We start from the raw sequence: 26,946 nt of genomic DNA on the forward strand, positions 1-26,946 counted from the left end.
ATGACCTCCTCCTGTTCCTGTGTGACAGGCTCAGGGTTGGATGATTGGCCTCCTACTGTTCCTGTGTGACAGGCTCAAGAAGGGGCTGAATGCCCTCTTCCTGTTCCTTGGTAACAGGCGCAAGAGGGGCTGAATGGCCTCCTCATTTCCTGTGTAACAGGCTCATGGAGGGGCTGAATGGCCTCCTCCTGTCCCATTGAAACAGGCGCAAGAGGGGCTGAATGGCCTCCTTCTGTTCCTGTGTGACAGGTTCAAGAGGGGCTGAATGGCCTCCTCCTGTTTCTGTGTAACAGGCTCGAGATGGGGCTGATTGGCCTCCTCATGTTCCTGTGTGACAGGGTCAAGACGGGCTGAATAACCTCCTCCAGTTCGTGTGTAACAGACTCAAGATGGGGATGAATGGCCTTCTCCTGTTCCTGTTTAACAGGATCAAAAGGGGCTGAATAGCCTCCTCTTGTTCCAGTGTAACAGGCTCGAGATGGGGCTGAATGGCCTCCTCCTGTTCCTGTGTAACAATCTCGAGATGGGGCTGAATGGCCTCCTCCTGTTCCTGTGTAACAATCTCGAGATGGGGCTGAATGGCCTCCTCCTGTTTCTGTGTGACAGGAGCAAGAGGGGCTAAATAGCCTGCCCCTGTTCCTGCGTAACAGGCCGTAGAGGGGCTGAACGGCCTGCTCCGGTTCCCAGGCTCTCCTGAACAGACGCATAGCCAGCGGCTGAAAAAAATTGCTGAAAAGGAAGCAATCAACGGCCCCCTTCGAGCGATGTTAAATTTGTGAAATTCTTTCCCAAGCCCCTGGTATTTAGTCTGAAGTGAGGGCCGAGCTGTGGAACCCAGGCTGGGACTCGGATCCCTCAGCTGGTGTGAGTCGGCTCTCTGCAGCTGGGGGTCTGCTGCTGCTGAGGGGAAGCGTTATATCTCCAGGGACCTGGGCAAGGCACAAAGCAAAAGCTCCCTCTGCAGAAATGCTGTTTGGATAAAAAAAAAACCTCGGCGATGACGTGAGGGGTGTGGAGGAAGAGTGGCTGAGTCGGAAGTTTATCCCAGGATTGCCAGGCAGGAGAGGAGCAGAGGCTCGGCACCAACTCATCTCCCCTCGGCTCGGAGACCCCGCGGGGCTATCGCCTCCCGGACACCCCTCGGACGGCCGCACCGCCCGGATCGGTAAGGAGGGGGGACTGGTGGAGAGAGCAGGTCAGTGACAGCACGCGTGGGAGCCTCGGACACTCGCCTCACTCGGGGAGGTTTGTCCGAGCGCCTGCTCGTTGTTTGGTTGCGCCAACGTGACTTGTGCCTTTTCCGATACCGCGGTGGGACTGGACAAGATTGAGGCAGGTAGAGAGGGAGAGATAGAGACGGGGAGAGTTGTGCAACTCGTTGGGCAGTAGAATTTCCCCTCTGTGGAAGTAACTCCTTGTCGGTGGGGTGCAGGAGTTTGGGCAGGTCTCAGATACAGGGGCTGAACAGAAACGGGAAAAGGTGACAGAAAGCCCCGGAAAATAAGCAAGGTTGTTAAGGCAGTTTATTGGAAGACGCAGAGAGAGAGAGAGAGAGGTGAGGAAGATTGACAGAGAGAGACAGAGAGAGGTGAGGAAGATTGACAGAGAGAGACAGAGAGAGGTGAGGAAGATTGACAGAGAGAGACAGAGAGAGGTGAGGAAGATTGACAGAGAGAGACAGAGGTGACGAAGATTGACAGAGACAGAGAGAGGTGAGGAAGATTGACAGAGAGAGAGAGAGAGAGAGAGGTGAGGAAGATTGACAGAGAGAGAGAAAGAGAGAGAGAGAGAGGTGACGAAGATTGAAAGAGAGAGAGAGAGAGAGAGAGAGGTGACGAAGATTGAAAGAGAGAGAGAGAGAGGTGAGGAGGATTGACAGAGAGAGAGAGAGAGAGAGGTGAGGAGGATTGACAGAGAGAGAGAGAGAGAGGTGAGGAGGATTGACAGAGAGAGAGAGAGAGAGGTGAGGAGGATTGAGAGAGAGAGAGAGAGGTGAGGAGGATTGACAGAGAGAGAGAGAGAGAGAGAGAGGTGAGGAGGATTGACAGAGAGAGAGAGAGAGAGAGAGGTGAGGAGGATTGACAGAGAGAGAGAGAGAGAGAGGTGAGGAAGATTGACAGAGAGAGAGAGAGAGGTGAGGAAGATTGACAGAGAGAGAGAGAGAGAGAGAGGTGAGGAGGATTGACAGAGAGAGAGAGAGAGAGGTGAGGAGGATTGACAGAGAGAGAGAGAGAGGTGAGGAGGATTGACAGAGAGAGTGAGAGAGAGAGAGGTGAGGAGGATTGACAGAGAGAGAGAGAGAGGTGAGGAAGATTGACAGAGAGAGAGAGAGAGGTGAGGAAGATTGACAGAGAGACAGAGAGAGAGAGAGGTGAGGAGGATTGACAGAGAGAGAGAGAGGTGAGGAGGATTGACAGAGAGAGAGAGAGGTGAGGAGGATTGACAGAGAGAGAGAGGTGAGGAGGATTGACAGAGAGAGAGAGAGAGGTGAGGAAGATTGACAGAGAGAGAGAGAGAGGTGAGGAAGATTGACAGAGAGACAGAGAGAGAGAGAGGTGAGGAGGATTGACAGAGAGAGAGAGAGGTGAGGAGGATTGACAGAGAGAGAGAGAGGTGAGGAGGATTGACAGAGAGAGAGAGGTGAGGAGGATTGACAGAGAGAGAGAGGGTGAGAGAGAGAGATGGAGAGAGAGGGAAGAAGCGTTACAGTCGAGCGTGTCAGTGAGGGTACCCACAGGAGAGCAGCCTCAGGAGGCTGGGTGGGTAATGGTGGTCTGGAGAGGAGGCCGTGTGCATGAGGCAGCGAGGGACACTTGGCTAGGATTTGTGGCGGAGGGACTAAGACTGTGACTGGGTGTTGTGGTGCATTGTCGAACTGACTGAACAGTTCACGCAAAGCAGGGAGGCCCGGAGTGGGTGAACGGCTGCATTTCTCTAGCGCCTTTCCCCACCTCGGGATGTCCCAAAGCACTTGCCGGCCAACGAAGAGCATTTCTTTTGGCATGCGGTCTCTGTTGCCATGTCAGTAGCGCAGCAGCCAATCCGCGCACAGCAAGCTCCCACAAACAGCAACTTGATAATGGCCCTGGTCATCAGTGTTTGTCGGTGATGTTGGTTGAGGGATGAATATTGGGCCCCAGGACACCGGGGAGGACTCACCCAGCATCCCCGACCCCTGCTCTTCTTCAACAGGGGCTGTGGGAGCTTTGACACCCACCCAACAGGGCAGACGGGGGCCTCTGTTTAATATCACATCCAAAAGGCAGCACCTCCGACAGTGCGGCGCTCCCTCAGTACTGACCCTCCGACAGTGCGGCTCTCCCTCAGCACTGACCCTCCGACAGTGCGGCACTCCCTCAGTACTGACCCTCCGACAGTGCGGCGCTCCCTCAGTACTGGCCCTCCGACAGTGCGGCTCTCCCTCAGTACTGACCCTCCGACAGTGCAGCACTCCCTCAGTACTGACCCTCCGACAGTGCGGCACTCCCTCAGTACTGACTCTCCGACAGTGCGGCACTCCCTCAGTACTGACCCTCCGACAGTGCGGCACTCCCTCAGTACTGACCCTCCGACAGTGCGGCACTCTCTCAGTACTGACCCTCCGACAGTGTGGCACTCCCTCAGTACTGACCCTCCGACAGTGCGGCACTCCATCAGTACTGACCCTCTGACAGTGCAGCGCTCCCTCAGTACTGATCCTCTGACAGTGCGGCACTCCCTCAGTACTGACCCTCCGACAGTGCGGCACTCCCTCAGTACTGACCCTCCGACAGTGCGGCGCTCCCTCAGTACTGACCCTCCAACAGTGCGGCACTCCCTCAGTACTGACCCTCCGACAGTGCGGCGCTCCCTCAGTACTGACCCTCCAACAGTGCTGCACTCCCTCAGTACTGACCCTCCGACAGTGCGGCACTCCATCAGTACTGACCCTCCAACAGTGCGGCACTCCCTCAGTACTGACCCTCCGACAGTGCGGCGCTCCCTCAGTACTGACCCTCCGACAGTGCGGCACTCCATCAGTACTGACCCTCCGACAGTGCGGCACTCCATCAGTACTGACCCTCTGACAGTGCAGCGCTCCCTCAGTACTGATCCTCTGACAGTGCGGCACTCACTCAGTACTGACCCTCAGACAGTGCGGCACTCCCTCAGTACTGGCCCTCCGACAGTGCGGCACTCCCTCAGTACTGACCCTCCGACAGTGCGGCACTCCCTCAGTACTGGCCCTCCGACAGTGCGGCACTCCCTCAGTACTGGCCCTCCGACAGTACGGCTCTCCCTCAGTACTGATCCTCTGACAGTGCGGCTCTCCCTCAGTACTGGCCCACCGACAGTGCGGCACTCCCTCAGTACTGACCCTCCGACAGTGTAGCACTCCCTCAGTACTGGCCCTCCGACAGTGCGGCACTCCCTCAGTACTGACCCTCCGACAGTGTAGCACTCCCTCAGTACTGGCCCTCCGACAGTGCGGCGCTCCCTCAGTACTGACCCTCCGACAGTGTGGCACTCCCTCAGTACTGACCCTCCGACAGTGCGGTACTCCCTCAGTACTGACCCTCCGACAGTGCGGCACTCCCTCAGTACTGACCCTCCGACAGTGTAGCACTCCCTCAGTACTGGCCCTCCGACAGTGCGGCGCTCCCTCAGTACTGACCTTCCGACAGTGCGGCGCTCCCTCAGTACTGACCCTCCGACAGTGTGGCACTCCCTCAGTACTGACCCTCCGACAGTGCGGTACTCCCTCAGTACTGACCCTCCGACAGTGCGGCACTCCCTCAGTACTGACCCACCGACAGTGCGGCACTCCCTCAGTACTGACCCTCCGACAGTGCGGCACTCCCTCAGTACTGACCCTCCGACAGTGTGGCACTCCCTCAGTACTGGCCCTCCGACAGTGTGGCGCTCCCTCAGTACTGGCCCTACGACAGTGCGGCTCTCCCTCAGTACTGGCCCTCCGACAGTGCGGCTCTCCCTCAGTACTGGCCCTCCGACAGTGCGGCACTCCCTCAGTACTGGCCCTCCGACAGTGCAGCACTCCCTCAGTACTGACCCTCCGACATTGCGGCGCTCCCTCAGTACTGACCCTCCGACAGTGCAGCACTCCCTCAGTACTGACCCTCCGACAGTGCGGCACTCCCTCAGTACTGACCCTCCGACAGTGCAGCACTCCCTCAGTACTGACCCTCCGACAGTGCGGCACTCCCTCAGTACTGGCCCTCTGACAGTGTAGCACTCCCTCAGTACTGACCCTCCGACAGTGCGGCACACCCTCAGTACTGACCCTCCGACAGTGCGGCACTCCCTCAGTACTGACCATCCGACAGTGCGGCACTCCCTCAGTACTGACCCTCCGACAGTGCGGCACTCCCTCAGTACTGACCCTCCCACAGTGCGGCACTCCCTCAGTACTGACCCTCCGCCAGTGAGGCCCTCCCTCAGTACTGACCCTCCGACAGTGCGGCACTCCCTCAGTACTGACCCTCCGACAGTGCGGCACTCCCTCAGTACTGACACTCCGACAGTGCGGCACTCCCTCAGTACTGACCCTCCGACAGTGCGGCACTCCCTCAGTACTGACCCTCCGACAGTGCGGCACTCCCTCAGTACTGGCCCTCCGACAGTGCGGCACTCCCTCAGTACTGACCCTCCGACAGTGCGGCACTCCCTCAGTACTGACCCTCCGACAGTGCGGCACTCCCTCAGTACTGACCATCCGACAGTGCGGCACTCCCTCAGTACTGACCCTCCGACAGTGCGGCGCTCACTCAGTACTGACCCTCCGACAGTGCAGCACTCCCTCAGTACTGACCCTCTGACAGTGCGGCGCTCCCTCAGTACTGACCCTCCGACAGTGCGGCGCTGCCTCTGTACTGACCCTCCGACAGTGCAGCGCTCCCTCAGTATTGACCCTCCGACAGTGCGGCGCTCCCTCAGTACTGACCCTCCGACAGTGCGGCACTCCCTCAGTACTGACCCTCTGACAGTGCGGCGCTGCCTCTGTACTGACCCTCCGACAGTGCGGCACTCCCTCAGTACTGACCCTCCGACAGTGCGGCGCTCCCTCAGTACTGACCCTCCGACAGTGCGGCACTCCCTCAGTACTGACCCTCTGACAGTGCGGCACTCCCTCAGTACTGACACTCCGACAGTGCGGCGCTCCCTCAGTACTGACCCTCCGACAGTGCGGCGCTCCCTCAGTACTGACCCTCCGACAGTGCGGCACTCCCTCAGTACTGACACTCCGACAGTGCGGCGCTCCCTCAGTACTGACCCTCCGACAGTGCGGCGTGCCCTCAGTACTGACCCTCCGACAGTGCGGCACTCCCTCAGCACTGACCCTCCGACAGTGCGGCGCTCCCTCAGTACTGACCCTCCGACAGTGCGGCACTCCCTCAGTACTGACCCTCTGACAGTGCGGCACTCCCTCAGTACTGACCCTCCGACAGTGCGGCACTCCCTCAGTACTGACCCTCCGACAGTGCGGCGCTCCCTCAGTACTGACCCTCCGACAGTGCGGCACTCCCTCAGTACTGACACTCCGACAGTGCGGCGCTCCCTCAGTACTGACCCTCCGACAGTGCGGCACTCCCTCAGTACTGACCCTCCGACAGTGCGGCACTCCCTCAGCACTGACCCTCCGACAGTGCGGCGCTCCCTCAGTACTGACCCTCCGACAGTGCGGCACTCCCTCAGTACTGACCCTCCGACAGTGCGGCACTCCCTCAGTACTGACCCTCCGACAGTGCGGCACTCCCTCAGTACTGACCCTCCGACAGTGCGGCACTCCCTCAGTACTGACCCTCCGACAGTGCGGCACTCCCTCAGTACTGGCCCTCCGACAGTGCAGCACTCCCTCAGTACTGACCCTCCGACATTGCGGCGCTCCCTCAGTACTGACCCTCCGACAGTGCAGCACTCCCTCAGTACTGACCCTCCGACAGTGCGGCACTCCCTCAGTACTGACCCTCCGACAGTGCAGCACTCCCTCAGTACTGACCCTCCGACAGTGCGGCACTCCCTCAGTACTGGCCCTCTGACAGTGTAGAACTCCCTCAGTACTGACCCTCCGACAGTGCGGCATTCCCTCAGTACTGACCCTCCGACAGTGCGGCACTCCCTCAGTACTGACCCTCCGACAGTGCGGCACTCCCTCAGTACTGACCCTCCGACAGTGCGGCACTCCCTCAGTACTGACCCTCCCACAGTGCGGCACTCCCTCAGTACTGACCCTCCGCCAGTGTGGCCCTCCCTCAGTACTGACCCTCCGACAGTGCGGCACTCCCTCAGTACTGACCCTCCGACAGTGCGGCACTCCCTCAGTACTGGCCCTCCGACAGTGCGGCACTCCCTCAGTACTGACCCTCCGACAGTGCGGCACTCCCTCAGTACTGACCCTCCGACAGTGCGGCACTCCCTCAGTACTGTCCCTCCGACAGTGCGGCACTCCCTCAGTACTGACCCTCCGACAGTGCGGCACTCCCTCAGTACTGACCCTCCGACAGTGCGGCACTCCCTCAGTACTGACCCTCCGACAGTGCGGCACTCCCTCAGTACTGACCCTCCGACAGTGCGGCGCTCACTCAGTACTGACCCTCCGACAGTGCAGCACTCCCTCAGTACTGACCCTCTGACAGTGCGGCGCTCCCTCAGTACTGACCCTCCGACAGTGCGGCGCTGCCTCTGTACTGACCCTCCGACAGTGCAGCGCTCCCTCAGTATTGACCCTCCGACAGTGCGGCGCTCCCTCAGTACTGACCCTCCGACAGTGCGGCACTCCCTCAGTACTGACCCTCTGACAGTGCGGCACTCCCTCAGTACTGACACTCCGACAGTGCGGCGCTCCCTCAGTACTGACCCTCCGACAGTGCGGGGTGCCCTCAGTACTGACCCTCCGACAGTGCGGCACTCCCTCAGTACTGACCCTCCGACAGTGCGGCGCTCCCTCAGTACTGACCCTCCGACAGTGCGGCACTCCCTCAGTACTGACCCTCTGACAGTGCGGCACTCCCTCAGTACTGACCCTCCGACAGTGCGGCACTCCCTCAGTACTGACCCTCCGACAGTGCGGCGCTCCCTCAGTACTGACCCTCCGACAGTGCGGCACTCCCTCAGTACTGACACTCCGACAGTGCGGCGCTCCCTCAGTACTGACCCTCCGACAGTGCGGCACTCCCTCAGTACTGACCCTCCGACAGTGCGGCACTCCCTCAGTACTGGCCCTCCGACAGTGCGGCATTCCCTCAGTACTGACCCTCCGACAGTGCGGCACTCCCTCAGTACTGACCCTCCGACAGTGCGGCACTCCCTCAGTACTGACCCTCCGACAGTGCGGCACTCCCTCAGTACTGACCCTCCCACAGTGCGGCACTCCCTCAGTACTGACCCTCCGCCAGTGTGGCCCTCCCTCAGTACTGACCCTCCGACAGTGCGGCACTCCATCAGTACTGACCCTCTGACTGTGCGGCACTCCCTCAGTACTGGCCCTCCGACAGTGCGGCACTCCCTCAGTACTGACCCTCCGACCGTGTGGCACTCCCTCAGTACTGACCCTCCGACAGTGCGGCACTCCCTCAGTACTGTCCCTCCGACAGTGCGGCACTCCCTCAGTACTGACCCTCCGACAGTGCGGCACTCCCTCAGTACTGACCCTCCGACAGTGCGGCACTCCCTCAGTACTGACCCTCCGACAGTGCGGCACTCCCTCAGTACTGACCCTCCGACAGTGCGGCGCTCACTCAGTACTGACCCTCCGACAGTGCAGCACTCCCTCAGTACTGACCCTCTGACAGTGCGGCGCTCCCTCAGTACTGACCCTCCGACAGTGCGGCGCTGCCTCTGTACTGACCCTCCGACAGTGCAGCGCTCCCTCAGTATTGACCCTCCGACAGTGCGGCGCTCCCTCAGTACTGACCCTCCGACAGTGCGGCACTCCCTCAGTACTGACCCTCTGACAGTGCGGCGCTGCCTCTGTACTGACCCTCCGACAGTGCGGCACTCCCTCAGTACTGACCCTCCGACAGTGCAGCGCTCCCTCAGTACTGACCCTCCGACAGTGCGGCACTCCCTCAGTACTGACCCTCTGACAGTGCGGCACTCCCTCAGTACTGACACTCCGACAGTGCGGCGCTCCCTCAGTACTGACCCTCCGACAGTGCGGCGCTCCCTCAGTACTGACCCTCCGACAGTGCGGCACTCCCTCAGTACTGACACTCCGACAGTGCGGCCCTCCCTCAGTACTGACCCTCCGACAGTGCGGCACTCCCTCAGTACTGACCCTCCGACAGTGCGGCACTCCCTCAGCACTGACCCTCCGACAGTGCGGCGCTCCCTCAGTACTGACCCTCCGACAGTGCGGCACTCCCTCAGTACTGACCCTCTGACAGTGCGGCACTCCCTCAGTACTGACCCTCCGACAGTGCGGCAATCCCTCAGTACTGACCCTCCGACAGTGCGGCGCTCCCTCAGTACTGACCCTCCGACAGTGCGGCACTCCCTCAGTACTGACACTCCGACAGTGCGGCGCTCCCTCAGTACTGACCCTCCGACAGTGCGGCACTCCCTCAGTACTGACCCTCCGACAGTGCGGCGCTCCCTCAGCACTGACCCTCCGACAGTGCGGCGCTCCCTCAGTACTGACCCTCCGACAGTGCGGCACTCCCTCAGTACTGACCCTCTGACAGTGCGGCACTCCCTCAGTACTGACCCTCCGACAGTGCGGCACTCCCTCAGTACTGACCCTCCGACAGTGCGGCACTCCCTCAGTACTGACCCTCCGACAGTGCGGCACTCCCTCAGTACTGGCCCTCCGACAGTGCAGCACTCCCTCAGTACTGACCCTCTGACAGTGCGGCACTCCCTCAGTACTGACCCTCCGACAGTGCGGCACTCCCTCAGTACTGACCCTCCGACAGTGCTGCACTCCCTCAGTACTGACCCTCCGACAGTGCGGCACTCCCTCAGTACTGGCCCTCCGACAGTGCAGCACTCCCTCAGTACTGACCCTCCGACAGTGCAGCACTCCCTCAGTATTGACCCTCTGACAGTGCGGCACTCCTTCAGTACTGGCCCTCCGACAGTGTGGCGCTCCCTCAGTACTGACCCTCCGACAGTGTGGCGCTCCCTCAGTACTGACCCTCCGACAGTGCGGCGCTCCCTCAGTACTGACCCTCCGACAGTGTGGCACTCCCTCAGTACTGACCCTCCGACAGTGCGGCGCTCCCTCAGAACTGACCCTCCGACAGTGCGGCCCTACCTCAGTACTGACCCTCCGACAGTGTGGCTCTCCCTCAGTACTGACCCTCCGACAGTGCGGCTCTCCCTCAGTACTGACCCTCTGACAGTGCGGCACTCCCTCAGTACTGACCCTGTGACAGTGCGGCACTCCCTCAGTACTGACCCTGTGACAGTGGGGCGCTCCCTCAGTACTGACCCTGTGACAGTGCGGCTCTCCCTCAGTACTGACCCTCCGACAGTGCGGCACTCCCTCAGTACTGACTCTCCGACAGTGTGGCACTCCCTCAGTACTGGCCCTCCGACAGTGCGGCCCTCCCTCAGTACTGACCCTCCGACAGTGCGGCGCTCCCTCAGTACTGACCCTCCGACAGTGCGGCACTCCCTCAGTACTGACCCTCCGACAGTGCGGCGCTCCCTCAGTACTGACCCTCCGACAGTGCAGCACTCCCTCAGTACTGACCCTCCGACAGTGCGGCACTCCCTCAGTACTGACCCTCCGACAGTGCGGCACTCCCTCAGTACTGACCCTCCGACAGTGCGGCACTCCCTCAGTACTGACCCTCTGACAGTGCGGCGCTCCCTCAGTACTGACCCTCCGACAGTGCAGCACTCCCTCAGTACTGACCCTCCGACAGTGCAGCACTCCCTCAGTACTGACCCTCCGACAGTGCAGCACTCCCTCAGTACTGACCCTCCGACAGTGCGGCGCTCCCTCAGTACTGACCCTCCGACAGTGCAGCACTCCCTCAGTACTGACCCTCCGACAGTGCAGCACTCCCTCAGTACTGACCCTCCGACAGTGCGGCACTCCCTCAGTACTGACCCTCCGACAGTGCGGCACTCCCTCAGTACTGACCCTCCGACAGTGTGGCACTCCCTCAGTACTGGCCCTCCGACAGTGCGGCCCTCCCTCAGTACTGACCCTCCGACAGTGCGGCGCTCCCTCAGTACTGACCCTCCGACAGTGCGGCACTCCCTCAGTACTGACCCTCCGACAGTGCGGCGCTCCCTCAGTACTGACCCTCCGACAGTGCGGCACTCCCTCAGTACTGACCCTCTGACAGTGCGGCGCTCCCTCAGTACTGACCCTCCGACAGTGCAGCACTCCCTCAGTACTGACCCTCCGACAGTGCGGCACTCCCTCAGTACTGACCCTCCGACAGTGCGGCACTCCCTCAGTACTGACCCTCCGACAGTGCGGCACTCCCTCAGTACTGACCCTCTGACAGTGCGGCGCTCCCTCAGTACTGACCCTCCGACAGTGCAGCACTCCCTCAGTACTGACCCTCTGACAGTGCGGCGCTCCCTCAGTACTGACCCTCCGACAGTGCGGCACTCCCTCAGTACTGACCCTCTGACAGTGCGGCGCTCCCTCAGTACTGACCCTCCGACAGTGCAGCACTCCCTCAGTACTGACCCTCCGACAGTGCGGCGCTCCCTCAGTACTGACCCTCCGACAGTGCAGCACTCCCTCAGTACTGACCCTCCGAAAGTGCAGCACTCCCTCAGTACTGACCCTCCGACAGTGCGGCACTCCCTCAGTACTGACCCTCCGACAGTGCGGCACTCCCTCAGTACTGACCCTCCGACAGTGCGGCGCTCCCTCAGTACTGACCCTCCGACAGTGCGGCACTCCCTCAGTACTGACCCTCCGACAGTGCGGCGCTCCCTCAGTACTGACCCTCCGACAGTGCGGCGCTCCCTCAGTACTGACCCTGTGACAGTGCGGCGCTCCCTCAGTACTGACCCTGTGACAGTGCGGCGCTCCCTCAGTACTGACCCTGTGACAGTGCGGCGCTCCCTCAGTACTGACCCTCTGACAGTGCGGCGCTCCCTCAGTACTGACCCTGTGACAGTGCGGCGCTCCCTCAGTACTGACCCTCTGACAGTGCGGCGCTCCCTCAGTACTGACCCTCCGACAGTGCGGCGCTCCCTCAGTACTGACCCTCCGACAGTGCGGCGCTCCCTCAGTACTGACCCTGTGACAGTGTGGCGCTCCCTCAGTACTGACCCTCTGACAGTGCGGCGCTCCCTCAGTACTGACCCTGTGACAGTGCGGCGCTCCCTCAGTACTGACCCTCTGACAGTGCGGCGCTCCCTCAGTACTGGCCCTCCGACAGTGCGGCACTCCCTCAGTACTGACCCTCTGACAGTGCGGCGCTCCCTCAGTACTGACCCTGTGACAGTGCGGCGCTCCCTCAGTACTGACCCTCCGACAGTGCGGCCCTCCCTCAGTACTGACCCACTGACAGTGCAGCGCTCCCTCAGTACTGACCCTCTGACAGTGCGGCGCTCCCTCAGTACTGACCCTGTGACAGTGTGGCGCTCCCTCAGTACTGACCCTCTGACAGTGCGGCACTCCCTCAGTACTGACCCTCCGACAGTGCGGCGCTCCCTCAGTACTGACCCTGTGACAGTGTGGCGCTCCCTCAGTACTGACCCTCTGACAGTGCGGCGCTCCCTCAGTACTGACCCTGTGACAGTGCGGCGCTCCCTCAGTACTGACCCTCTGACAGTGCGGCGCTCCCTCAGTACTGGCCCTCCGACAGTGCGGCACTCCCTCAGTACTGACCCTCTGACAGTGCGGCGCTCCCTCAGTACTGACCCTGTGACAGTGCGGCGCTCCCTCAGTACTGACCCTCTGACAGTGCGGCCCTCCCTCAGTACTGACCCACTGACAGTGCAGCGCTCCCTCAGTACTGACCCTCTGACAGTGCGGCGCTCCCTCAGTACTGACCCTGTGACAGTGCGGCGCTCCCTCAGTACTGACCCTCTGACAGTGCGGCGCTCCCTCAGTACTGGCCCTCCGACTGTGCGGCACTCCCTCAGTACTGACCCTGTGACAGTGCGGCACTCCCTCAGTACTGGCCCTCCGACAGTGCGGCTCTCCCTCAGTACTGACCCTGTGACAGTGCGGCACTCCCTCAGTACTGACCCTGTGACAGTGCGGCGCTCCCTCAGTACTGGCCCTCCGATAGTGCGGCACTCCCTCAGTACTGACCCTCCGACAGTGCGGCTCTCCCTCAGTACTGACCCTGTGACAGTGCGGCACTCCCTCAGTACTGACCCTGTGACAGTGCGGCGCTCCCTCAGTACTGACCCTCCGACAGTGCGGCACTCCCTCAGTACTGACCCTGTGACAGTGCGGCACTCCCTCAGTACTGACCCTCCGACAGTGCAGCACTCCCTCAGTACTGACCCTCCAACAGTGCGGCGCTCCCTCAGTACTGACCCTCCGACAGTGCAGCAATCCCTCAGTACTGACCCTGTGACAGTGCAGCACTCCCTCAGTACTGACCCTGTGACAGTGCGGCACTCCCTCAGTACTGACCCTGTGACAGTGCAGCAATCCCTCAGTACTGACCCTGTGACAGTGCAGCACTCCCTCAGTACTGGCCCTGTGACAGTGCGGCACTCCCTCAGTACTGACCCTGTGACAGTGCGGCACTCCCTCAGTACTGACCCTGTGACAGTGCGGCGCTCCCTCAGTACTGGCCCTGTGACAGTGCGGCGCTCCCTCAGTACTGGCCCTGTGACAGTGCGGCGCTCCCTCAGTACTGGCCCTGTGACAGTGCGGCACTCCCTCAGTACTGACCCTGTGACAGTGCAGCACTCCCTCAGTACTGGCCCTGTGACAGTGCGGCACTCCCTCAGTACTGACCCTGTGACAGTGCAGCAATCCCTCAGTACTGACCCTGTGACAGTGCAGCACTCCCTCAGTACTGACCCTGTGACAGTGCGGCACTCCCTCAGTACTGACCCTGTGACAGTGCAGCAATCCCTCAGTACTGACCCTGTGACAGTGCAGCAATCCCTCAGTACTGACCCTGTGACAGTGCAGCACTCCCTCAGTACTGGCCCTGTGACAGTGCGGCACTCCCTCAGTACTGACCCTGTGACAGTGCAGCACTCCCTCAGTACTGGCCCTGTGACAGTGTGCACTCCCTCAGTACTGGCCCTGTGACAGTGCGGTGCTCCCTCAGTACTGGCCCTCCGACAGTGCGGCGCTCCCTCAGTACTGGCCCTCCGACAGTGCGGCTCTCCCTCAGTACTGACCCTGCAACAGTGCGGCACTCCCTCAGTACTGACCCTGTGACAGTGCAGCACTCCCTCAGTACTGGCCCTGTGACAGTGCGGCGCTCCCTCAGTACTGGCCCTGTGACAGTGCGGCGCTCCCTCAGTACTGGCCCTCCGACAGTGCGGCGCTCCCTCAGTACTGACCCTCTGACAGTGCGGCACTCCCTCAGTACTGACCCTGTGACAGTGCAGCTCTCCCTCAGTACTGACCCTGTGACAGTGCAGCACTCCCTCAGTACTGGCCCTGTGACAGTGCGGCGCTCCCTCAGTACTGACCCTGTGACAGTGCTGCACTCCCTCAGTACTGGCCCTCCGACAGTGCGGCGCTCCCTCAGTACGGACCCTCCGACAGTGCGGCACTCCCTCAGTACTGACCCTCTGACAGTGCGGCGCTCCCTCAGTACTGACCCTGTGACAGTGCGGCGCTCCCTCAGTACTGACCCTGTGACAGTGCGGCGCTCCCTCAGTACTGACCCTGTGACAGTGCTGCACTCCCTCAGTACTGACCCTCCGACAGTGCGGCACTCCCTCAGTACTGACCCTCTGACAGTGCGGCGCTCCCTCAGTACTGACCCTGTGACAGTGCGGCACTCCCTCAGTACTGGCCCTCCGACAGTGCGGCGCTCCCTCAGTACTGACCCTCCGACAGTGCGGCGCTCCCTTAGTACTGACCCTGTGACAGTGCTGCACTCCCTCAGTACTGGCCCTCCGACAGCGCTGCGTTCCCTCAGTACTGGCCCTCCGACAGGGCGGCACTCCCTCAGTACTGGCCCTCCGACATTGCGGCGCTCCCTCAGTACTGACCCTCCGACAGTGCGGCACTCCCTCAGTACTGGCCCTCCGACAGTGCGGCCCTCCCTCAGTACTGACCCTCCGACAGTGCGGCGCTCCCTCAGTACTGGCCCTCCGACAGTGCGGCACTCCCTCAGTACTGACCCTGTGACAGTGTGGCACTCCCTCAGTACTGGCCCTCCGACAGTGCGGCACTCCCTCAGTACTGGCCCTGTGACAGTGCGGCACTCCCTCAGTACTGACCCTGTGACAGTGTGGCGCTCCCTCAGTACTGGCCCTCCGACAGTGCGGCACTCCCTCAGTACTGACCCTCCGACAGTGCGGCACTCCCTCAGTACTGACCCTCCGACAGGGCGGCACTCCCTCAGTACTGACCCTCCGACAGTGCGGCACTCCCTCAGTACTGACCCTCCGACAGGGCGGCGCTCCCTCAGTACTGACCCTCCGACAGTGCGGCACTCCCTCAGTACTGACCCTCCGACAGTGCGGCACTCCCTCAGTACTGACCCTCCGACAGGGCGGCACTCCCTCAGTACTGACCCTCCGACAGTGCGGCACTCCCTCAGTACTGACCCTCCGACAGGGCGGCGCTCCCTCAGTACTGGCCCTCCAACAGTGCAGCACTCCCTCAGTCCTGACCCTGCGACAGTGCAGCTCTCCCTCAGTACTGACCCTCTGACAGTGCGGCGCTCCCTCAGTACTGACCCTCCGACAGTGCGGCACTCCCTCAGTACTGACCCTCCGACAGGGCGGCACTCCCTCAGTACTGGCCCTCCGACAGTGCAGCACTCCCTCAGTCCTGACCCTGCGACAGTGCAGCTCTCCCTCAGTACTGACCGTCTGACAGTGCAGCTCTCCCTCAGTACTGACCCTCCGACAGTGCGGCACTCCCTCAGTACTGACCCTCCGACAGGGCGGCACTCCCTCAGTACTGACCCTCCGACAGTGCGGCGCTCCCTCAATACTGACCCTCCGACAGTGCGGCGCTCCCTCAGTACTGACCCTCCGACAGTGCGGCACTCCCTCAGTACTGACCCTCCGACAGGGCGGCACTCCCTCAGTACTGACCCTCCGACAGTGCGGCACTCCCTCAGTACTGACCCTCCGACAGGGCGGCGCTCCCTCAGTACTGACCCTCCGACAGGGCGGCGCTCCCTCAGCACTGACCCTCCGACAGTGCGGCACTCCCTCAGTACTGACCCTCCGACAGGGCGGCACTCCCTCAGTACTGACCCTCCGACAGGGCGGCACTCCCTCAGTACTGACCCTCCGACAGGGCGGCACTCCCTCAGTACTGACCCTGTGACAGTGTGGCACTCCCTCAGTACTGACCCTCCGACAGGGCGGCGCTCCCTCAGTACTGGCCCTCCAACAGTGCAGCACTCCCTCAGTCCTGACCCTGCGACAGTGCAGCTCTCCCTCAGTACTGACCCTCTGACAGTGCGGCGCTCCCTCAGTACTGACCCTCCGACAGTGCGGCACTCCCTCAGTACTGACCCTCCGACAGGGCGGCACTCCCTCAGTACTGGCCCTCCGACAGTGCAGCACTCCCTCAGTCCTGACCCTGCGACAGTGCAGCTCTCCCTCAGTACTGACCGTCTGACAGTGCAGCTCTCCCTCAGTACTGACCCTCCGACAGTGCGGCACTCCCTCAGTACTGACCCTCCGACAGGGCGGCACTCCCTCAGTACTGACCCTCCGACAGTGCGGCGCTCCCTCAATACTGACCCTCCGACAGTGCGGCGCTCCCTCAGTACTGACCCTCCGACAGTGCGGCACTCCCTCAGTACTGACCCTCCGACAGGGCGGCACTCCCTCAGTACTGACCCTCCGACAGGGCGGCACTCCCTCAGTACTGACCCTCCGACAGGGCGGCGCTCCCTCAGTACTGACCCTCCGACAGGGCGGCGCTCTCTCAGCACTGACCCTCCGACAGTGCGGCACTCCCTCAGTACTGACCCTCCGACAGGGCGGCACTCCCTCAGTACTGACCCTCCGACAGGGCGGCACTCCCTCAGTACTGACCCTCCGACAGGGCGGCACTCCCTCAGTACTGACCCTGTGACAGTGTGGCACTCCCTCAGTACTGACCCTCTGTCAGTGCGGCACTCCCTCAGTACTGACCCTCCGACAGGGCGGCATTCCCTCAGTACTGACCCTCCGACAGGGCGGCACTCCCTCAGTACTGACCCTGTGACAGTGTGGCACTCCCTCAGTACTGACCCTCCGACAGGGCGGCGCTCCCTCAGTACTGACCCTCCGACAGGGCGGCACTCCCTCAGTACTGACCCTCCGACAGGGCGGCACTCCCTCAGTACTGACCCTGTGACAGTGTGGCACTCCCTCAGTACTGACCCTCCGACAGTGCGGCACTCCCTCAGTACTGACCCTCCGACAGTGGGGCGCTCCCTCAGTACTGACCCTCCGACAGTGCGGCGCTCCCTCAGTACTGACCCTGTGACAGTGTGGCACTCCCTCAGTACTGACCCTCTGTCAGTGCGGCACTCCCTCAGTACTGACCCTCCGACAGGGCGGCACTCCCTCAGTACTGACCCTCCGACAGGGCGGCACTCCCTCAGTACTGACCCTGTGACAGTGTGGCACTCCCTCAGTACTGACCCTCCGACAGGGCGGCGCTCCCTCAGTACTGACCCTCCGACAGGGCGGCACTCCCTCAGTACTGACCCTCCGACAGGGCGGCACTCCCTCAGTACTGACCCTGTGACAGTGTGGCACTCCCTCAGTACTGACCCTCCGACAGTGCGGCACTCCCTCAGTACTGACCCTCCGACAGTGGGGCGCTCCCTCAGTACTGACCCTCCGACAGTGCGGCACTCCCTCAGTACTGACCCTCTGACAGTGGGGCACTCCCTCAGTACTGACCCTCCGACAGTGGGGCGCTCCCTCAGTACTGACCCTCCGACAGGGCGGCACTCCCTCAGTACTGACCCTCCGACAGGGCGGCACTCCCTCAGTACTGACCCTCCGACAGGGCGGCACTCCCTCAGTACTGACCCTCCGACAGGGCGGCACTCCCTCAGTACTGACCCTCCGACAGGGCGGCACTCCCTCAGTACTGACCCTCCGACAGGGCGGCACTCCCTCAGTACTGGCCCTCCGACAGTGCAGCACTCCCTCAGTACTGACCCTCCGACAGTGCGGCCCTCCCTCAGTACTGACTCTCCGACAGTGCGGCACTCCCTCAGTACTGACCCTCCGACAGTGCGGCGCTCCCTCAGTACTGACCCTCCGACAGGGCGGCACTCCCTCAGTACTGACCCTCCGACAGGGCGGCACTCCCTCAGTACTGACCCTCCGACAGGGCGGCACTCCCTCAGTACTGACCCTCCGACAGGGCGGCACTCCCTCAGTACTGACCCTCCGACAGTGCGGCACTCCCTCAGTACTGACCCTCCGACAGGGCGGCGCTCCCTCAGTACTGACCCTCCGACAGTGCGGCGCTCCCTCAGTACTGACCCTCTGACAGTGCGGCACACCCTCAGTACTGACCCTCCGACAGTGCGGTGCTCCCTCAGTACTGACCCTCCGACAGGGCGGCACTCCCTCAGTACTGGCCCTCCGACAGTGCGGCACTCCCTCAGTACTGACCCTCCGACAGGGCGGCGCTCCCTCAGTACTGACCCTCCGACAGTGCAGCGCTCCCTCAGTACTGACCCTCTGACAGTGCGGCACACCCTCAGTACTGACCCTCCGACAGTGCGGTGCTCCCTCAGTACTGACCCTCCGACAGGGCGGCACTCCCTCAGTACTGGCCCTCCGACAGGGCGGCGCTCCCTCAGTACTGGCCCTCCGACAGTGCTGCACTCCCTCAGTACTGACCCTCCGACAGTGCGGTGCTCCCTCAGTACTGACCCTCCGACAGGGCGGCACTCCCTCAGTACTGGCCCTCCGACAGGGCGGCACTCCCTCAGTACTGGCCCTCCGACAGGGCGGCACTCCCTCAGTACTGGCCCTCCGACAGTGCAGCGCTCCCTCAGTACTGACCCTCTGACAGTGTGGCTCTCCCTCAGTACTGACCCTCCGACAGTGCTGCACTCCCTCAGTACTGGCCCTCCGACAGGGCGGCACTCCCTCAGTACTGACCCTGTGACAGTGCAGCACTCCCTCAGTACTGGCCCTCCGACAGTGCTGCACTCCCTCAGTACTGGCCCTCCGACAGGGCGGCACTCCCTCAGTACTGACCCTGTGACAGTGCAGCACTCCCTCAGTACTGACCCTCCGACAGGGCGGCACTCCCTCAGTACTGACCCTGTGACAGTGCGGCACTCCCTCAGTACTGACCCTCCGACAGTGCGGCGCTCCCTCAGTACTGGCCCTCCGACAGGGCGGCACTCCCTCAGCACTGACCCTCCGACAGTGCGGCACTCCCTCAGTACTGACCCTGCGACAGGGCGGCACTCCCTCAGTACTGACCCTCCGACAGGGCGGCACTCCCTCAGTACTGACCCTCCGACAGTGCGGCGCTCCCTCAGTACTGACCCTGCGACAGGGCGGCACTCCCTCAGTACTGACCCTCCGACAGGGCGGCACTCCCTCAGTACTGACCCTGTGACAGTGCAGCACTCCCTCAGTACTGACCCTCTGACAGTGCGGCACTCCCTCAGTACTGACCCTGCGACAGGGCGGCACTCCCTCAGTACTGACCCTCCGACAGGGCGGCACTCCCTCAGTACTGACCCTCCGACAGTGCGGCGCTCCCTCAGTACTGACCCTGCGACAGGGCGGCACTCCCTCAGTACTGACCCTCCGACAGGGCGGCACTCCCTCAGTACTGACCCTGTGACAGTGCAGCACTCCCTCAGTACTGGCCCTCCGACAGTGCGGCACTCCCTCAGTACTGACCCTCCGACAGTGCGGCACTCCCTCAGTACTGACCCTCCGACAGTGCTGCACTCCCTCAGTACTGACCCTCCGACAGTGCAGCACTCCCTCAGTACTGACCCTCCGACAGTGCGGCACTCCCTCAGTACTGACCCTCCGACAGTGCGGCACTCCCTCAGTACTGACCCTCCGACAGTGCGGCACTCCCTCAGTACTGACCCTCCGACAGGGCGGCACTCCCTCAGTACTGACCCTGTGACAGTGCAGCACTCCCTCAGTACTGGCCCTCCGACAGTGCAGCACTCCCTCAGTACTGACCCTCCGACAGGGCGGCACTCCCTCAGTACTGACCCTGTGACAGTGCAGCACTCCCTCAGTACTGGCCCTGCGACAGGGCGGCACTCCCTCAGTACTGACCCTCCGACAGTGCGGCGCTCCCTCAGTACTGACTCTCCGACAGTGCGGCACTCCCTCAGTACTGACCCTCCGACAGTGCGGCGCTCCCTCAGTACTGACCCTCCGACAGTGCGGCTCTCCCTCAGTACTGACCCTCCGACAGTGCGGCACTCCCTCAGTACTGGCACGGCGAGTGTCAGCTCTGGATTATGGAGCTTGAGTCTCTGGAACAGGGAATCGAACCCATGACCTCCTGATTCAAAAGCGAGAGAGGGAGAGAGAGAGAGAGTGTGGCATTGAGTCACGGCTGACACCAGCAGTGTCCTATGTAGTGAATGGAAGGCTTCCATGATCAAAGTGTCCTTTGGTCTATTGTGCTGTGCCAAGCTAATCTCAGTACAGACAGAGGTCTGAGAGGGGGGAGTGGCTAAAACTGCCATCCATGCCCCTGGGCTACACTAAGATAAAACAATCAGTCATTGGCCGCTCTTAATTTGGCGTCAACATGAGCTAGAGCTTGATTGTGATGCCTCACATAGTTGAATAGCATTGTGCAAGCAGAGGCTGTGAAGAATGCTCATTTGAAGGTGGGACCAGTGGGTGTGCTATACAACAGTGCAACTCATTTGGGGGGGGGGCGGGGGCGGCGGGGGTGCGGGCAGTTAGTATGATGACTGTCCAATTGGAATCAGTGCCTTATGCGAGACCCCACATAAACATAGGGCTCATCTCACCGCCCCAAACGTAACTCACACTGAGTCCCTGTTCACCCAACACCCCCTGTGCTCGCTGACCCACACTGGCTCCCGGTCCGGCAACACCTCCATTTTCAAATTCTCACCCTCGTTTTCAAATCCCTCCTCACCCTCTCCCTATCTCTGTAACCTCCTCCAGCCCCTACACCCCTCCCTATCTCTGTAACCTCCTCCAGCCCCTACACCCCTCCCTATCTCTGTAACCTCCTCCAGCCCCTACACCCCTCCCTATCTCTGTAACCTCCTCCAGCCCCTACACCCCTCCCTATCTCTGTAACCTCCTCCAGCCCCTACACCCCTCCCTATCTCTGTAACCTCCTCTAGCCCCTACACCCCTCCCTATCTCTGTAACCTCCTCCAGCCCCTACACTCCTCCCTATCTCTGTAACCTCCTCCAGCCCCTACACCCTCTCCCTATCTCTGTAACCTCCTCCAGACCTTACACTCCTCCCTATCTCTGTAACCTCCTCCAGCCCCTACACCCCTCCCTATCTCTGTAACCTCCTCCAGCCCCTACACCCCTCCCTATCTCTGTAACCTCCTCCAGACCTTACACTCCTCCCTATCTCTGTAACCTCCTCCAGCCCCTACACCCCTCCCTATCTCTGTAACCTCCTCCAGACCTTACACTCCTCCCTATCTCTGTAACCTCCTCCAGCCCCTACACCCCTCCCTATCTCTGTAACCTCCTCCAGCCCCTACACCCCTCCCTATCTCTGTAACCTCCTCCAGCCCCTACACCCCTCCCTATCTCTGTAACCTCCTCCAGACCCTACACCCCTCCCTATCTCTGTAACCTCCTCCAGCCCCTACACCCCTCCCTATCTCTGTAACCTCCTCCAGCCCCTACACCCCTCCCTATCTCTGTAACCTCCTCCAGCCCCTACACCCCTCCCTATCTCTGTAACCTCCTCCAGCCCCTACACCCCTCCCTATCTCTGTAACCTCCTCCAGCCCCTACACCCCTCCCTATCTCTGTAATCTCCTCCAGTTTCTACAACTCTCCCTATCTCTGTAACCTCCTCCAGCCCCTACACCCCTCACTATCTCTGTAACCTCTTCCAGCCCCTACAACTCTCCCTATCTCTGTAACCTCCCCCAGCCCCTACACCCCTCCCTATCTCTGTAACCTCCTCCAGCCCCTACACCCCCCCCTATCTCTGTAACCTCCTCCAGCCCCTACAACCCTCCGAGATCTCTGCGCTCCTCCAATTCCGGCCTCTTGACCATCCCCCGATTCCCATCGCTCCACCATTGGCGGCCGGGCCTTCAGCTGCCTGGGGGGGGCCCTGAGCTCTGGAATTCCCTCCCTAAACCCATCTGCCTCTCTCTGTCCTCACTATCTCTCCTTTTTAAGACGCTCATTAAAACCAACCGTCTTTGAGCGAGTTATTGGTCACCCTGTTCCTGGTATCTGCATGTGTGGCTCGGGGTCAGATTTGGGTTTACGGTGCTCCTAATAAATGCCAGGGACATTTTACTGCAGTATGGCGCTATATAAATGCAAATTGCTCTTATAGTTGTTATATAGCCTCCATTCACAGTTCATTAGATCCAACCTGACACTTGTTGGACTCTACTCATTGTTATATAATGCAGAAAGCGCTGCAGTTCATTTGTGCATAGCAAGATCCCATAATTAGCAAAGTGCTAATGCCCAACCCAGCCCCTAACTTCCCGCTGTCCTTCAAATGCCACCAAATTACTCTTGACGGGGACAGTGTAGAGGGAGCTTTACTCTGTATCTAACCCCGTGCTGTACCTGTCCTGGGAGTGTTTGATGTGGACAGTGTAGAGGGAGATTTACTCTGTATCTAACCCCGTGCTGTACCTGCCCTGGGAGTGTTTGATGGGGACAGTGTAGAGGGAGCTTTACTCTGTACCTAACCCCGTGCTGTACCTGTCCTGGGAGTGTTTGATGGGGACAGTGTAGAGGGAGATTTACTCTGTATCTAACCCCGTGCTGTACCTGTCCTGGGAGTTTGATGGGGACAGTGTAGAGACGTTTTGTGAAGCACACTGAGGAACTGATTGGGTGAATTGCGATGAGGGGTTGAGGAGGAGGCTCCGGTCTTCCTCGTGTTGTTTGTGTGGTGTCCTGGTGTGTGCACTCTGCAGGATGAGTCAGTAGAACGTGACAATGCATGTTCCTTGACCTGGTTTCCCCAGGAAGTCCACACTGTTAGCTGATCCACAGAATATTATCCGGTGTGAGACCAGGATAGAGTGAGCAGACACAACTAATATCATTTCAACACGTCGCACTCACGTTTTAACTGAGGTGCCTCAATGGGTTGCCCTCTCACCCCTGTGTCAGAGGATGAAGGGTTCAACTCCCCCACTCTGTGACTCGAATCCCAGAATCCAGGCCTACACTCCCACTGCCGGTACTGAGGGAGCGCCGCACTGTCGGAGGGTCTGTACTGAGGGAGTGCCGCACTGTCGGAGGGTCTCTACTGAGGGAGCGCCGCACTGTCGGAGGGTCAGTACTGAGGGAGCGCAGCACTGTCGGAGGGTCAGTACTGAGGGAGCGCCACACTGTCAGAGGGTCAGTACTGAGGGATTGCCGCACTGTCGGAGGGTCAGTACTGAGGGAGTGCAGCACTGTCAGAGGGTCAGTACTGAGGGAGCGCCACACTGTCAGAGGGTCAGTACTGAGGGATTGCCGCACTGTCGGAGGGTCAGTACTGAGGGAGCGCAGCACTGTCGGAGGGTCAGTACTGAGGGAGCGCCGCACTGTCGGATGGTCAGTACTGAGGGAGTGCTGCACTGTCGGAGGGTCAGTACTGAGGGAGTGCCACACTGACAGAGGGTCAGTACAGTCAGTATTGAGAGAGTGCCACACTGTCGGAAGTAATGTCTTTTGTAGACATTAAACTGAGGCCCCTGTCTGCACCCTCGTGTGGATTAGGAAGTCCCAAGGCCTCAATTGGAACAAGAGCACGGGGTTAGGGGTGACAGGGAGGTCATCCCAGGGCCGATGACTGTCAGCATGTCTGCCTTTATATCCCACGGACCCCTTCTCTCCTTTGTATTCCTCTCACGTGCTTTTTGGTGTGGATTGGAGACAAGCGGAGATAAATATGGGAGGTCTTTCCAAAGAGAGGGATTGGCTCCCGTCCCGCGGGGGTTATGGGAATGTTTGCCTTTGGAATGCATAGGTCAGGGTTCACCAAGAGAGACTTCCATGTGTGGGCTCTGGTCCAACAAGGCTTCACATGGGTGACCGGAATGAATCTTCAGCGAGTGGTCACAGCTGGTCACTCCACCGGACAGTTCGACCAGTCACGGGAGGGCATCTGTTGGCCTAACTCTGGTGGTGCGGCTCCCTCACGTGCAGGGGGATTTGGGGAATCACCCCACGGAGAGGTCTCCTGTTCCACCTCCAGGGGATCGAGCGAGTCTCACAACGCACAGGAAGAGGCCATTCAGCCCCTCCAGCCTGTGCTGCGGAGGGCGGGATGGGGGACTTTGGTCAGCCATCAGTTGGCTACTTGAGGGCTGTGGGCAGGCCTCACGCTTCACCCACACCCCCCAACCCCTCTCCCTGTAACCTGGCGGGGGGGGGGGGGTGGGGGGAGGGGGGAGTGTCAGGTCGGGGGCAGGGAGGGAGGCAGAAGGCCGGCCGCCTCATTCGAGGTTCCGGTAAACGTGCTGGACTCTTAACGTCCCCCCTGAAACGGCCGAGCGAGACCCTCAGTTCCAGGGGGCAATTAGGGACGGGCAACAAATGCTGGTCTCCCCAGAGACGCTCACATCCCCGTGAAGGAATATGGCAGACAATGTGTCCATTCATGGCGTTTCTATCAAATTTAACTAATGGACAATTGAGCAGCTAGCAATTCGACTGCGTTATGCTTCACTTCCGGCATCCTGTAGAGGGGGACCAAAACTCAGCATCCATCAATATAACTCTGACAGTGCGGCGCTCCCTCAGTTCTATCCTTCAGTGCTGAGGGAGTGCCGCGCTGTCGGAGGGTCAGTACTGAGGGAGTGCCGCAAAGTCAGAGGGTCAGTACTGAGGGAGTGCCGCACTGTCGGAGGCGCCGTCTTTCAGGATGAGACGTTAAATCAAGTCCCTCGTCTGCCCTCTCGGGTGAGTGTAAAAGACCCCACGGCTGCTATCGGAAGAAGAGCAGTTGGAGGAGGGAGATCTCCCCGGTGTCCTGGGGCCCAATCTCTACCCCTCAACCCAACATCACTAAAAAGGCGAGGATGTGGGTCAGTACCACGTTGCCGCCTGTGGGAGCTTGCTGTGCGCAGATCGGCTGCCAGGTTTCCGACACTGCAACCCCGACCCCCAGGCCGAGAGGGCCCTCGCTGGCTGTCGGCCGGGACGTCCTAGGGGTGCCCCCGGGGGCGCAAGTTCTGCCCGGTGTTGTTTTCAGGATCAGGGCTCTGCGAGGACGTGTGGGCCGGAGCCCATCGCAAGGCCTGAGAGGCATCAAGCTGGCATGTTGCTCAGCTTGGCTTTCGAGTGCCGAAGGAGTTGAGATACAGGATGATTCTTGGCGTTGGTTTTCCAGGCTGTTGTGCAACGTTCAGGGGTCAGTTACAGCGAGGCCGAGGAACAATGTAAACACAACTTCCTCACGCTGTTGACCACAGCTTCACTGAGGAAATGCTTGTTCCAAAACCTTCAGGCCTCCTCTCGCAAGATGTTTCCTATCATCCCTCCCTGCGCGATAGCGAAAGGCTCCTTCGGGGGCCGTTAACCCTGGGAGCCCTGACCCCGGCATTTCCTGCACGGATGGCTGGGTCTCCCCCCCGGCAACCGGGCCTACTCTGAGGAGGAGCCAGCCTCTACACACCCAGCCCCAGTGCTTTACGGCCTACTGCGGCGTCCAGGCTTTGAGCCCCTAATCCAGGCCGGCACTCCCGGCGCCGGTGATGGAGTGCTGCACGGCCAGCGGTGCCGTCTCTCGGCGCCAGACGTTAAACCCAGGCCCCCCTTTCTCGGCCGGATGTAGAGGATCCCACGGTCAAGACTGGAGGAAGGGCGAGGTGGAGTTGGGGTGGTGGGGTGTCGGGGGGTGGCGGAGTGGGTGGTGGGGGGAAGGGGGCGGGTGGGGAGGCTACTCCTCGGTGTCCTGGGGCCCGGTATTCATCCCTCAGCCAACATCTCAGGCGAGCTGGGTCGTTATCGCGTTGCTGTTTGTGGGAGCTTGCTGTGCACAAAATGGCTGCCATGTTCCTTCACAGAAGACGCATTTCATTGGCTGTGAAGCACCTCGAGGCATTTCTGAGGCGGATGGGGATGCTTTTTGTCCTCAGTGTGTTACACAGCCAGTTTCTGCCCTCCCTCCCTCGCTGCCCATTGGCCTCAGTAAAGCTGCACAGCCGCTCTCGGGATCCCACTAACCCTGGACCTCCTCCCTGGAGCTGCTCTTCCTGCTCGCCTGTGGAGGCCGGAGAGGTTTGCAGAGCGGAGGGGAAGTGAGGGGAAGTGAGAGGAAGTGAGGCTTCACTCACGAGCAGCTGCAGGGCTGTGTTCCTGTTGGTCTCTTCCTGTGCGGAGAGCGAGCTGCGGACTCCAGGTCAACAGCAGCAGCTGGAGGCCCCGTCTCCTGTCGCATTTCACTCGAGGACCGAGGCAGCGGACGGCATTCCCACCCCCTCAACCCCCTCCCCCACGTCCCCACGTCCACCCCCACTAACACCCCCTCCCCCACCTCCCCCAACACCCCCTCCCTCAACCCCCTCCCCCACCTCCCCCAACACCCCCTCCCTCAACCCCCTCCCCCACCACTCCCAACACCCCCTCCCTCAACCCCCTCCCCCACCACTCCCAACACCCCCTCCCTCAACCCCCTCCCCCACCACTCCCAACACCCCCTCCCTCAACCCCCTC

The 26,946-nt window shown here is 61.0% G+C and overlaps 1 protein-coding gene across 5 annotated transcripts in view; it reads left to right on the plus strand.

The window, feature by feature from the left end:
- The first annotated feature begins 1,049 nt into the window (after positions 1 to 1,049).
- pear1 (platelet endothelial aggregation receptor 1) overlaps positions 1,050 to 26,946 on the plus strand; it is a 190,533-nt gene continuing 164,636 nt past the window's right edge. For 3 of the 5 annotated variants that reach the window (XM_041181752.1, XM_041181756.1, XM_041181757.1), the window contains exon 1: positions 1,050 to 1,195. The gene's annotated coding sequence lies outside the window, so the exon portion shown is untranslated. Of the gene's footprint in view, positions 1,196 to 23,518; positions 23,578 to 26,946 lie in introns of those variants that run through there. The other 2 variants (XM_041181755.1, XM_041181753.1) reach the window with 2 other exon arrangements.

Source organism: Carcharodon carcharias (genome assembly GCF_017639515.1).
Source record: "Carcharodon carcharias isolate sCarCar2 chromosome 36 unlocalized genomic scaffold, sCarCar2.pri SUPER_36_unloc_2, whole genome shotgun sequence".
Lineage (NCBI taxonomy): Eukaryota > Metazoa > Chordata > Chondrichthyes > Lamniformes > Lamnidae > Carcharodon > Carcharodon carcharias.